Below are 12,464 nucleotides of genomic sequence, written 5' to 3' on the forward strand. Positions count from 1 at the left end.
GCTGTTTTCCAGCTCTGTAATCTGGGGCAAGCTATTCAACCTCCCATGCTTCATTTTCCTTATCTGTAAAATGGAAAAACAATAGTACCTACCATCTAGGGTTGCTGTGAGAAATAAATACATTGATACATGTAAAGCACTTAGGGATGTGCCTGGTACAAAGTAAAATGGTAGAATATGTTAGAATTCAGAAGAACTAAGGTTTCTCTTGTCTGATCTAAGTGATGATTGAAATTGGACTTTCATTTTCCCTTGATCTCACAGCTAGCTAAGTGGCAGAGACGTAACAGGCATTAACGCCTGCAGACAAAAAGTTGTCCTATGTTCCTCTGAAATGGTAAATGGTAAACATTTTCTACAGCTGATGCAAATCCTTTAACATCTTTTTGGGAGATTGAGAGGAGTTTAGGCTTATTAGTAGACATGCATTTCAATCTTTGTTGGACTACCTAATCTGAAACCCTTTTATGATAATCAAAATTATCATCAAAGACTTATTGAGTACCTGCTATGTGCAAAGCTTTGATAAAGACTCTGAAATGAAACACTGAAGTGTTACAGCATGGTTCCCATTCACCTATCAACAGTTCTGTGTCTGAACAGATGGCACTGACAACATGGGCTAGGGAGGGCAAAAGTCTGTCAGGGATGGAGAGGGCCTGCTTGGGACCCATGTCTTTTCCTGGATGAAGTGGAAGCAGAAATCCTGCACTTAACCTAACAGAGGACTGGACATTGTAAGGCCAGAATAGTGCTGAAGCCTACTGATTTGGATCCATTATGGAAACGAGAGTAGGTGGTCAAAGACCACTCATACGCCTTCCTTTGGGCCAGAAATTTTCTCAGGAAAAAAAGATCCAAGTGGCTTACTCTTTTCTGTATCTAATGCATATCTGTCATCTGGTCAAAAAATGGCAAATACTGCAGAAGCATCAAAGAATATACAAGCCGTATAAGACTCAATTCCTATTCTTGACAAACTTTTCATCTAGAGAGCTTCAAGACTCTACATATAATGCAGAAAAATACTCCTAATAAACAACATCAATTAAAATAAAAAAACAGAAAACAGTAAAAAAACAGTACTATGTTAGGTGAGAAATAAGTGAAACACATACATCTCAAATCAACAAAAATGCTCCCCCATCTCAGACCTGCTTTTTCAGAGAGAAGGGGAACGCAGGGCTAAAGGAAATCTTTTTCAGGATGCAAGAGCTCCCTTAGGTGAAAACAGAAAAAAAGCCGAACAAGCTTAAGAATTCCCTCTGCTTCCCAATAGCCTCTTCTCTGCTCCATTTTCTGCCATGACAGGTCACTCATTGTCGCTTGAAGCCCCAGCCCTCCACTATTAATTACCCCTCTGGGTTTTTATTTACTTTTCATCTTAGAGAAAAAGGAGTTGGAAAATAAGGGATTTCTTTTTCAGCAGTTCCTTTCTTGTATCACATTCTACGGACTTCCAACCCTGTACCACCTTCCTGAGAGGCTGAAGAAAGTGGAGGAGGGTAGGACTCAAAATAAAGGGGAGGAGAAATGTGGTTAAAAACTTAATTTAATATACTACACTAAAGATGCTGAAAAATGCATTTAGTTCAGAACCTCCACCACTGAGTACTGTGAAGTAGCATTTAGCTCTAATAGGGTTTCTGCTTCATCAGCTACAATAATTATTTTCCTTAATTTGCCTTGGACATTCTGTATAACGATCTCCATGTTTGGGGGGCTCTTTTCGTAAGCGAAAACAAAAAGCAAGGGTGTGATTTGCTTCATCTCCTACATCTGGCTTGCCTTCCTTTTCACAGCCCTAAAATATGTCTTCACCCTCTTTCTGTCATCGGCATGAATTCCTTGACATTAACAGCATCCATCTCCACTCTCCCATCCCCATCCCCACCCACAACTTAATTGGCAATTCGCCACCTCTACCCTTGTCTTTAAAACTAGACAAGCTTCCCTGCAACTTGCAAGAATATTCTGTCCCCTGCAAGAAACCCCAGAGAGGCTGATCTTGAAAATGCGCAAATGTATTATTTAAAAAATGATATTGAGATCAAACTGCGATGTGTGTTTATATCTTTTTGATCTCTATTTTTGTCCTTTATTAACTATCCCTTTACCCTGTTTCTCCAAGTGTTTGCTACAGATTTTCAATCACACCCACTGGCAAAGCCAACCCACAGGGAAGCTCTCAGCAGCGCCCTTCCAGAATCAGCCCAGCAGATGAAAAGCAGATGGAAAATTCCAGGGGTTCCGATCTGAACATTTAAATGATCATTTAGCGTAACACAAATCTGCGAGATATGTATTTTTAGTTTCCTATGCAGAGCAATAGAATTGAGGCAAATGCAAAGGATCCTGGTGAGGATGTTGCTGAAAAATGCTTTGGAGAACGACAGCTGGCAGAGGATGAATTTAGGGAGACCCTGAGAGGGACTCGGGAGAACAGAAATGCTATTTATAATAATCCCTTCCACTGTCTGACATTCTGTCTTTGAATATTTCACTCACAGCCACTATTTTGTTTTTTCATTCCCACTGGGGTATAGGAGCAGTAGTAAGACTACATGGTTTTGCATCCATTTTACAGATTCAAAAGGATCTATTTTGGGGTCAGAGGAACAAAATGGTGACAGTTCTAGAGACAAACCCCTCACTTCCAAGAAGGTTCTTATTGTATCCAAAATATGCTAATATATTACCCTGAAAATAAGGCTATACTTGGGCATAGGTTCATGACTTCGATATTGAGATACTATTCAAAGACAAAATCTAAAAAAAATATTTTAATATAGCTGTCAGTAATCTCAATGATAGATAACAAATGATTACAAATAGAATAGTATGTGAGTGCTGCAAGTAAAAATTCTTTAAGGTTACTTTCCACATCCTAACATGAAAAATTAAGAACAAATAAGATATACCAAAAGTCATTAAGACATCTGCTGACAAGCCAGCGGCAAGTCCAGTCCTATGTGACAGATCTCTGCCACATTAACCAACCAATATAGGTTAAACCAGCTTTTCCTAGAGCCAGCACTCCATGCTCAGGGGAAGGACAGTTTTATACACACGAAGTACCAGAAAGACATTTAAAACAGAAAAGATGTTACGTATAAAACTCTATCTCCATTTTCACAATAAGAATACTCTAGCTTCCAAAATGAAACCAGATCCTACAAATGAGGAATAATGGTGGGAATTTGAATCATGTATCAATTATAGAATATCTGAAGGAGTGCTTATAAATACCTTGTTCTTTCATAGTATGTAATATGTACCTTCTCCTTGCTGCATGTGTGTCTTTATTGTTCATTATATCATTGGTTATGTATTTGGCTTCTGTATTCTGAGACTCCTAAAAAGATGCCATAAAAATATGAAGCTATTAATGAGTAAAAGTATTTGTTTAAAGGAGAGACAAGCCTGACCTTCTTATCTCTTCTCCTATGTCAAATCTTTCTATTTTTCCAGTCAGCTAATCCTTTAGAACTTTTAGAGCTGCTATCTCTGCTATAAAGTTTTCTAAATTACAATCTACAATTATACTTGGGTAAGTGTCTCAAAAATAGCAAATAAGTAATATACATTGAGCATTTCCATGCGGGAGGCACGGAATGTAATTCTTTACATATATGATCTTATTGAATATGCATAATAATCATGTGAGGTGGGTGCTGTTATCCATGTTTTATAATAGTGATAATACTTGCCTTCCTTCTTGACTTCCCTGCACTGATGACTGAATAAGAACACACGGTATTGCCTTCTGAAATTATTTTTGCCCATCTTCTCTATTTTAATTAATGACATCATCACCAAAAATCTTGATATTTTTCTCTTTTCCTCATCCCGCACTCCATCAGCAGTCCTATTGACTCTATCTCCAAAATACACCCTTAATACCTCCACTTCTGTCCAGCTGCTCATGTACCATCTCTGTTAAATCTATCATCATTGCTTGTCTACACTTGTGCAGTAGTCTTCTTACTGATATGCTTGCTCCATTTCTGTCTTGCTATAATTAAAAAGAACAATCCTTTAAAATATAAATAAAACTTAATGTCCTCACGCTCAACCCTATAATGGTTTCCTATCACATTTAGAATAAAATGCAAACTCTATATCCTGGCCTTAATGATCTAGCCTAGTCTAATTTTCACACTTAATCATTCTCTACCTTGCTCTGTCTTTCCCAAGAACGGTGTTTCTTAAACGCTCCAATTCATTTCTGCCTTAGTATCTTACCACTTGTTTCCTCTACCTGGAATGTTCTTTAGCCTTTTGCATCATTCAAGTCTCTGCTTTCCATGTTACTTTAAGAAGCTTTCCCTGACTGTCAAGTATAAAGTTGTCACCTATGCATTCATAGCACTTATCACTGATATCTTCCGTTTTCACTTTCTAATTTGCTTGTTTACATCTGTCTCACCATAAGAACAAGGACTATGTTTATCTTATTCACTATTAGGACCGGCTACAGAATTTCAAGGACTGAGAAAAGAATGGACCCCTTGTTAAAAAAATTATTAAGAACATCAAGATGATACAGCAGGCATTAAGCCAACTGCAGGGCCCTTCTTAGCTCAGGGCCCTATATGAATACAAGGCCCATGATGTATTCACACAGGGTCCATGCCCACAAAATCTGTTTACCATTGTATTCCCAGCTCACACTAGTTGCTTACATTAATTTTTTGAATAAATTATTTATTCACTTATTTGTTAAATACATTTATTTGTTGAATGAATGAATGAATGAATGAATGAATGAAATTAAGAAAACTGGGCTGGACATAACAAACTTGTTCAACACAGAGACTAAAATGCTGAATTGAAATGAAATCTCAGACAGTTCGACCTAGCATTTCCTCGCAACCACTGTGCCAAACTGCATCCTAGGACAAATAAAAACCAGTCTCTGGAACAAACAAAAAATATTCATCCTCTGCCTTCGGTGAAATTTAATATCATACAGAAATGAAGAATGACAGTAAACAGCTATAATTCAAAAGGAGTGTGTGCTAAGTATTCTGAGAGAAGTGTGAATAAAGTTATGGAAATGTGTCAGGTGAGTGGTTAGAAATTGTACTTGAGGTGGGCTTTGAAGGTTGGTAGAAGTTTGGAGCATGAGGGATGAGGAAAGTCCATTACAGAAGATGCAATAGAGGAGGCGCACAGAATGCTTGGACATGTGGCGAGAAGTCCAGCGTGACTGAGGAAAGGCTATGTAAAGGGGAGTGGAAGGAATAAAACTGACACATCTGAGAGGTCCTAGTTATGGTGGATACTTAATGTTTAGGGCCTTCGCTTTTTTCAATAGGAAATGGGAACCCGGATTGTCCCATTCCAACAGCTTAACTGGAGAAAGATGAATCTGGCTATAGTGAATAAAGGGAGCAAGGGAAAGAAACCACAGGCCATTTTCCTGAGCCTTTCTAAGGTGTTCCAAGGAAGAAATGGATAACGTGAATCACAGAGAAAATAAAAACCTAAATGATTAATTAAAGTGGGTAAAAGAGTAGGAATTTCAAGTGTTGATTCCAAGTCTTAAATCTCCAGCATACCTATTATGTGCTTGCTGGTTTACAAGCATTATTTTTGTTCCTTATAACATATACCTGAGGGGCTTTGTTAACATATCTTATTTATTCATAAATCACAACAAAAGAAAGGTAAATCTCATAGAAGTGAATTGCTTGAGGCCACACATTAAGCAAAGGAAGGAGGTGGGATGTGACTTTACTATTTCCTGTCTGGGTTAATGGGGAGATCAAGGTTGGATGTTTATTGTCATACAGAGGTCATATTTGTTTCGTATGTATATATACTGTCCCTTTTGTTTATTTTGTTTTCTTTGTTTTTAGACCTACAGTTTGTGTGTGTGTGTGTGCATGCATGTGTGTGTGTAGTTTTACAGTAAATAGCATAAGACATTTTACTGTAAAAGAATATTAATATTCTATAAATTTTTATGAGTATTATGCAAAGTTGCAACTCATAGTTGGGAGTAAAATATACCTCGATTTCAACAGCATAAGATCTAATTAATTTGGTAAAATAAAATCCAGTATTGACTAAGAAATTTTTTAAAGTCATTTTAGTATATTTATGATTAAAAATAAAGAATTCTCCCCAATATATTATTTAGTTCCAAGGCTATATTGAGGAGTAATGAAGAAATATTCAAACAAACACCAACTAGAAATGTTTGCTGCAGTAACACTCTTCTGTTGAACATGGGAGCTACCTGCCATGAACATACCATGATCCTTGGCAACTATTTTAATAATAATTTTTATTTTTCAATTATAGTTGTCATATAATATTATATTAGTTTCAGGTGTACAACATAGTGATTAGACATCTATATAACTCACAAAGTGATCACTCCAATAAATCTAGTGACCTCTGACACCATACATAGTTATTACAATATTATTGGCTATATTCCTTATGCTATACTTTCTATCTCCATGAGTCCCTTGTAACTACCAGTTTGTACTTCTTAAGCCCCTACCTCATTTTCACCAACTCTCCCCAAAACCACCATCTAGTAATCTTCAAAATGTTCTTTGTATCTCTGAGTTTGTTTCTGTTTTGTTTGTTTTCCACATATATGTGCAATTATATGTGGTATTTGTCTTCCTCTGTCTGACTTACTCCACTCAGCACACTACCCTCTAGGTCTATCCTGAAATATCTTTTCCCATCCCATTACTTTTAGTCTGTGTGTGTCTTTTAATCTGAAATGAGTCTCTTGTAGGCAGCATATGTAAGGATCTTGTTTTCTTATTCATTCAGCCACCTTATATTTTGATTGGAGCATTTAATTCTTTTTTCATTTGAAGTATTTGTTGATGGATATATAGTTATTGTCATTATTTATTTGGACGTTTGACACATATTTTTTTCTTCTTCTTAAATAAATCCCTCCAACATTTCCTGTAATACTGGCTTGCTGGTGATGAACTCCTTTAGCTTTTTCTTGTCTGGGAAGCTCTTTACCTGTCCTTAGATTCTAAATGATAGCTTTGCTGGATAGAGTAATCTTGGTTGTGGGTCCTGGCCTGGTTTTTCATAACTTTGTGCCCGTGTCTGCAGGCTGAGAGTGGGGAGGGCTCAACAAAGGAACAGTGGCTTTGGCCAGCACCTAAGTCTAAGAGAATGTTGCCCCTTCAGCCCTTGCCCTGAAGCCCAACAACTCAGTGCCTTCCCGTGTCCCTGGTGCCCCTCAAGCAGCTACCCCAGTACTGGTGCTCACAGCGAGCAAGTCCATTGGCGAGTAAGGCCAGGTGTGAGCCTTTTATTCCTCTTCTCACAGACCGCTGTCTCACTTGGCTGCAACCTCCACTGGTTTTCACAGAGGTTGTGGGGACTTCTGTTCCCAGCACTGGAACCCTGGCCTGGGGAGCCTATTGTGTGGCTGGGAGGTAGCTCTGAAGCCAAGATAGCCCTCCTGATTCTCGATCACCATACGTGGTATCAGGCCTTTTCACGTCTCTGCCCCCCTTCCATTTTGAGGTGACCTAGTTTTAGGGTTTCTGTTCAGCCAGACCTCAGGAGACTCCATGTACTGGTTGCTCTGTAGTTTTGTTATAATTTTGACGTGGTTGCTAGAGGAGGCATGCACTGTCTCTTATCTTCTATGCCACCTTGGAAGGAGAGAGCTCCTTAGAATGTTTGTTTTTTGTTTGTTTGTTGTTTGTTTTTTGTTTTGTTTCGTTTTCTTTTACAGCACAAAAGAAGAGCTTTATTAGAAGGGATGGTGCACTTCCAGACATGGAAGTGGGACTGAGTAAGAGAAGCATGGCTCAAAGGCCCAGAGTGGGTTTTTAACAATATTGCTCACTAGACCAATACATCAATTCATTTTCTCCCCCATGTCTCATCAGAGACAGTTTCAATTTATTCAAAAGTTGCTTGTTTAGAGTAAGCCATCATCCTATTGGAATCTGAAGTATGTCTCCCTTTGGGGACCATATGACCATTTAATTTAATTTTACTTAGAGGAAAAAATGCATCAAGTCTTGTTTTACTCCCCTGGGAGAATATATGCTTCACAGATTAAGAATTCCCACCAATGAAGCTCTAAGTCCTACGTCTTGTCAGGATGTTTGTTAACATACGTCCTCTCTCATTCTATTGACATGTGAAATTGAGTTTATATTTATCCTCCACCTAAACACTCCTCATTAAATATCAACAGTGCAGAGGAGGAGGTGAGAATCATTTTCTGTTCTTATTCTTAACGAGGCCACCTTAGAAAATGAGAAGGAAAAAAAGTCAGGCACATGAGTTCACATGCTAGTGATATGTGATCAACCTTGGGGTAGGATCAATGAATCAATAAAACTGTTTCATGTACCTTCTATATACAGGGCTATGCGCTAGATGCTGGGGAATAGAGAGGGTAATACAGAGAAGTATTTTGGCATTCAAGATGACCAGTTTCTTTGGGAAGATGATATAGCCATTAGAAAAAGTAAGTATTCAAAACAAGAGAAATCAAAGTTTTCTATGCAAAGAAATAACATTTTAATTATTTGTATACTCAGACTATGAAGATGATCCCACAGTGTGTCATTTTGGAAGTGAGAAAACGGTGCAGAGGGAGTGTAAGATTATATAACACCTACAGAAAGCAATAGAGCAATACCTGTCATAAATACAAATGCATTTACTCTTTGGCTCAGAAATTCTTTCTCAAGATATTTATCCAACAGATATATAGGCAAACATGAAAGAACTGTGTGTGAACAAGAAAATCCCATGCACTGTTTTTTGTTTTATATTTGAAAAGATCAGAAATAATCTACATACCCATCAATTAGGGATTGCTTTAATATGTTACAGCATATCATCTGATGAATTTTTGCAGCTATTAAAAATAATGGGGCAGTTTTTTATGTATGGATATGAAAGGATCTTCAATACATATTATTTTCTAAATAAAAATGCAGAGTACAGAACAAAGAGTACAGTATGATATAGAGTGATTGCTCACAAAATATATCAAAGAATCATAAATAAAAATGGAAATAGGAACTAACTGTACATATGACATATATAATATATATATCATATGTATACATAACATTTCTCTCTCTTACACACATACATATGCACACACATATTATGTAACTGCTTAGATCACTTAATACATTTGACAACTACGTTTGCCTCTGGAGAGTGGAACAAAGACCAGAGGTCATGGGAGAAAGAGAAACTTAATTTTAACAGTAAATGCTTTGCATATTCACAATTTTGTTTTGAATATATATATATATTTCTTATTTAAAATTAATTCAAGACAGTGAATTAGTACAATAAAATAGAATATGATAAAGCTGACTGGTTAATTATGACAGACCCTCTGCTTTTGGAGTTCAGCAACAGCAAAGTGAATATGCATCCCAAGGTGAGGCACCAAGAATTCACTGGGGGAAAAAGCCTGCTCTGTGGGGATGGAGTAGTGGTTGAGTGCGGTGTGAAAGTGACTGCATTTACCCCTATCTCCAGAAAAAGCTTCTAGTTCCTACCAAGTCCACTTTCTAAGCTGATAGTCACTCTCACAGCATTAACTCAAAAGGACCCATAAGAAAATAGGAGAAAGGGCATCTAATTAGACTATAGAATCATCTATGCTGAGAACCTTTTCTCATTCCATATTATTTACTGTCATCTGTCCTGTAGAGATTGGGGGGAGTCAGGACCCAAGCTAAGTAATTCCCCTTGCTCTAGGACACTTCTGTCTCCTGAATTAGTAGGCTCAGAAGAAGCTTCTATCAGAAATGATAAAGATTTTAACTGTCCTAAATTATTCTCATTCTTTTCTCCTTCCCTTTTAAAACTCGCTTATTATCACTTTCTAGGTGGCAATATTACTGAAGAATAAATCTTCATAGATTCAATTGGTACTTTTAGAAAAAAAATGTGTATTGTTGTGTGAAAGACAAAATGTACCAAAGAAATAAGGAGATGATTTTATTCAGATTATTGAAAAGGGAGAATATTTACTAACAAGGAACATCTCAATGAAAAGAAAAGGGGCCCATGGTCTTTTAGAAGCAGATAGACAAAGGAGGTTTCATGAGTCTTAGGAAAGTATGTGGAAGAATGAAGATGGGTCATTATTACAACAAATATGCTAGTGCAGAGTTGTCTTTTTTATGATTAGCCAAACACAAAAGGGTAGAGAGATTTCTTAAGTGTCACCGTTTTCTGGTAGCACAGGGCTCAAGTAAAGTTTGACAGTGTTATTTGCTTCCATCGTCAAACAGAGTCCTTTCAGACAATTCTTCCAGCTCCTCTGGTTTTATCTGTGACTTTTTCACCCTCGTTTCCTCAGTTGCCAACCTCAGTGCTTCATTGGTTTTCTCAGTATGGCCTTCCAACACAGGTGAAGTGTTCCTGTCCTAATTCTTTTCTTTCTTCCTATCTATTTTATCTCAGTGATTCTTAGTTCTGATTGGCCGATATCTCTACTAATGTCCTCAACGACTCTCCTTGTCACTAAGGAACAATTTTTAGGACTTAAGTAACTTCATAATCTTTCACCTCGATGTTCTCTAATAACATATGTCACAAAGCCTTGCTTGGCCTTTCTCACAGTGAAAGAGAACTTACCCAGCTCTGGAGAAATACTAGCTGGGCCTCTTTGCCACAGGGTCTGGAAAGAATCATAACAAAACATCATTAGTTGTGAAGGAAAATAGAGAGCTTAACTGTCCTCTAGTTTCACTAAAGACAGATCAGGAGGAAATGAACCAGGAGGGAAAAAGGAAAGATTTAGGTGATTGAGGCTGAGCAATAACTGTTGACAAGAGAGGGGTTATTATTAAGTATTAGGACAGGTTATCAAGGATGGTAATAAAAAAGTGAAGAAATTTCCAGGCTGCAGGAATCTATCACCTTAAACAAGCATAATATGTACTAATATTTCCTTAATGAAATCTATATGAAGGGAAACATTTGTTTTACAGAACCCTAATCATAATACAGCAGTTTTTTGCTTCTCATATCCCAGTGACACAACCTTAACTTTTCAATTGCATCAAATGTCTCTAGCTTCCACCTCTGAATTGCTTAGAAGCAGAAAGCATTAAATTATGAGTAAAACTCTAGCAATAGTTTTAAGATTATAGTTCACTTTCTCTTCTTTTTTTTTTCTTTTAAAATGATTTTAGAATATATTTAAATATTTTTACCTTGCTACAAGAGGGGTTCTTTTATTAAATAAATCTTTGGTATTATCACTGCTGTAATTATTGAGAATAGCTGCTCTTCACTTATATTTGATGAATTCAGTGTTAGCACATGGGATCTATAAAATATTATGCTAACCTCTGAATGTGCCTCTGTGGCCACAAGGCCTTTTACATGTCCAAAACTGTGTGTTTCTGAACTTTCATATTCCTATGCAAATAAAATGCAGCTACGAGGATGCACACATCTACATCCACAGCTAATTATACTCCTAAGGACTCTTCATTGTCTTCTATTTACGCATAATTAAATCCCCTTGCACTTTATCTGCTCCTATAATTTTTAACATTGAAATATATAGAGAAAAGAAAAACAATAAGTGCTGCCCCACCCCCACCACACATAACCCCCAAACCAGATGGGTTTAAAGGAAAATCCTTCATTTGTTCCAGTCGTGTCTATGCCAAGCGTTTTGCAGTGAAACCCCTACAGTGTGTTCTCATTTGGGAAAAGAGAGTGTTACAGAGGGGCAATGGTACTTTCCATGCCTGTTCCTGAACCATTTTAAAGGGAGTAAAACATGCAGGGAAATGTTCAATGGATTTTATAGCAAAGGATCATGGTGCCGTTATCAGCTTCCTTGTGGGAAATGGTAATGTGTATTCATATAAACACAATGGGGTTGAACATCACCTCATATTCATTTGGATGCCTCTCAGTACCCAAGCAACTCACATACAAATGTCTATTTGCTCCCCCACATAGCTCTCAGAAACCAAGACTCCCCAACCCTCACAGGCCCTGCTGCTACCCAGCACCTCAACAGCAATTGCATTTTTATTTTAAAAGCACATCCTCACTCTTTCTATTCACCAGAAATTTGCTCAGTTTTTGTTCTTGTCCAGAATATTGGCCTTCTTCAATTCTGTTAACTCAACAAACACATAAAAGCTACAGTCATTTTCTTATTTTGTTTTTAATCAAAATTTCAGGAAAGCAAAGCAAATAGAAAATAAAAACAAAAAATCAAAGCAAACCAAAGAACAACAACGAAGAACCAAGCACTGTGGCACAAGTACTAGGGTCAAGGAGAGTAAAAATAGATTCAGATGCCAGCTAGAATCCCTATTTAACAATGCAATAGTTTTATGAAGATTAAAAAATAAGACCCTTACCTGCTAAATATCTTAATAATTTCAGATAACTATGTTGAATATTCAACTGTGGGTATATAAAGGCCCCTGGGTGTGGTGGATCAA

At 37.2% G+C, this 12,464-nt stretch overlaps 1 long non-coding RNA gene across 1 annotated transcript in view; it reads right to left on the reverse strand.

Moving 5' to 3' along the window:
- The window catches only part of LOC107520883, a 353,828-nt gene that overhangs the window by 18,570 nt on the left and 322,794 nt on the right, over window positions 1–12,464 (reverse strand). Inside the window, exon 4 of the long non-coding RNA XR_001599455.2 lies at window positions 10,627–10,669. This is a non-coding gene — a long non-coding RNA (uncharacterized LOC107520883). The remainder of the gene's footprint in view (window positions 1–10,626; window positions 10,670–12,464) is intronic.

Source organism: Rousettus aegyptiacus, unplaced genomic scaffold, assembly GCF_014176215.1.
Source record: "Rousettus aegyptiacus isolate mRouAeg1 unplaced genomic scaffold, mRouAeg1.p scaffold_m13_p_12, whole genome shotgun sequence".
NCBI lineage: Eukaryota > Metazoa > Chordata > Mammalia > Chiroptera > Pteropodidae > Rousettus > Rousettus aegyptiacus.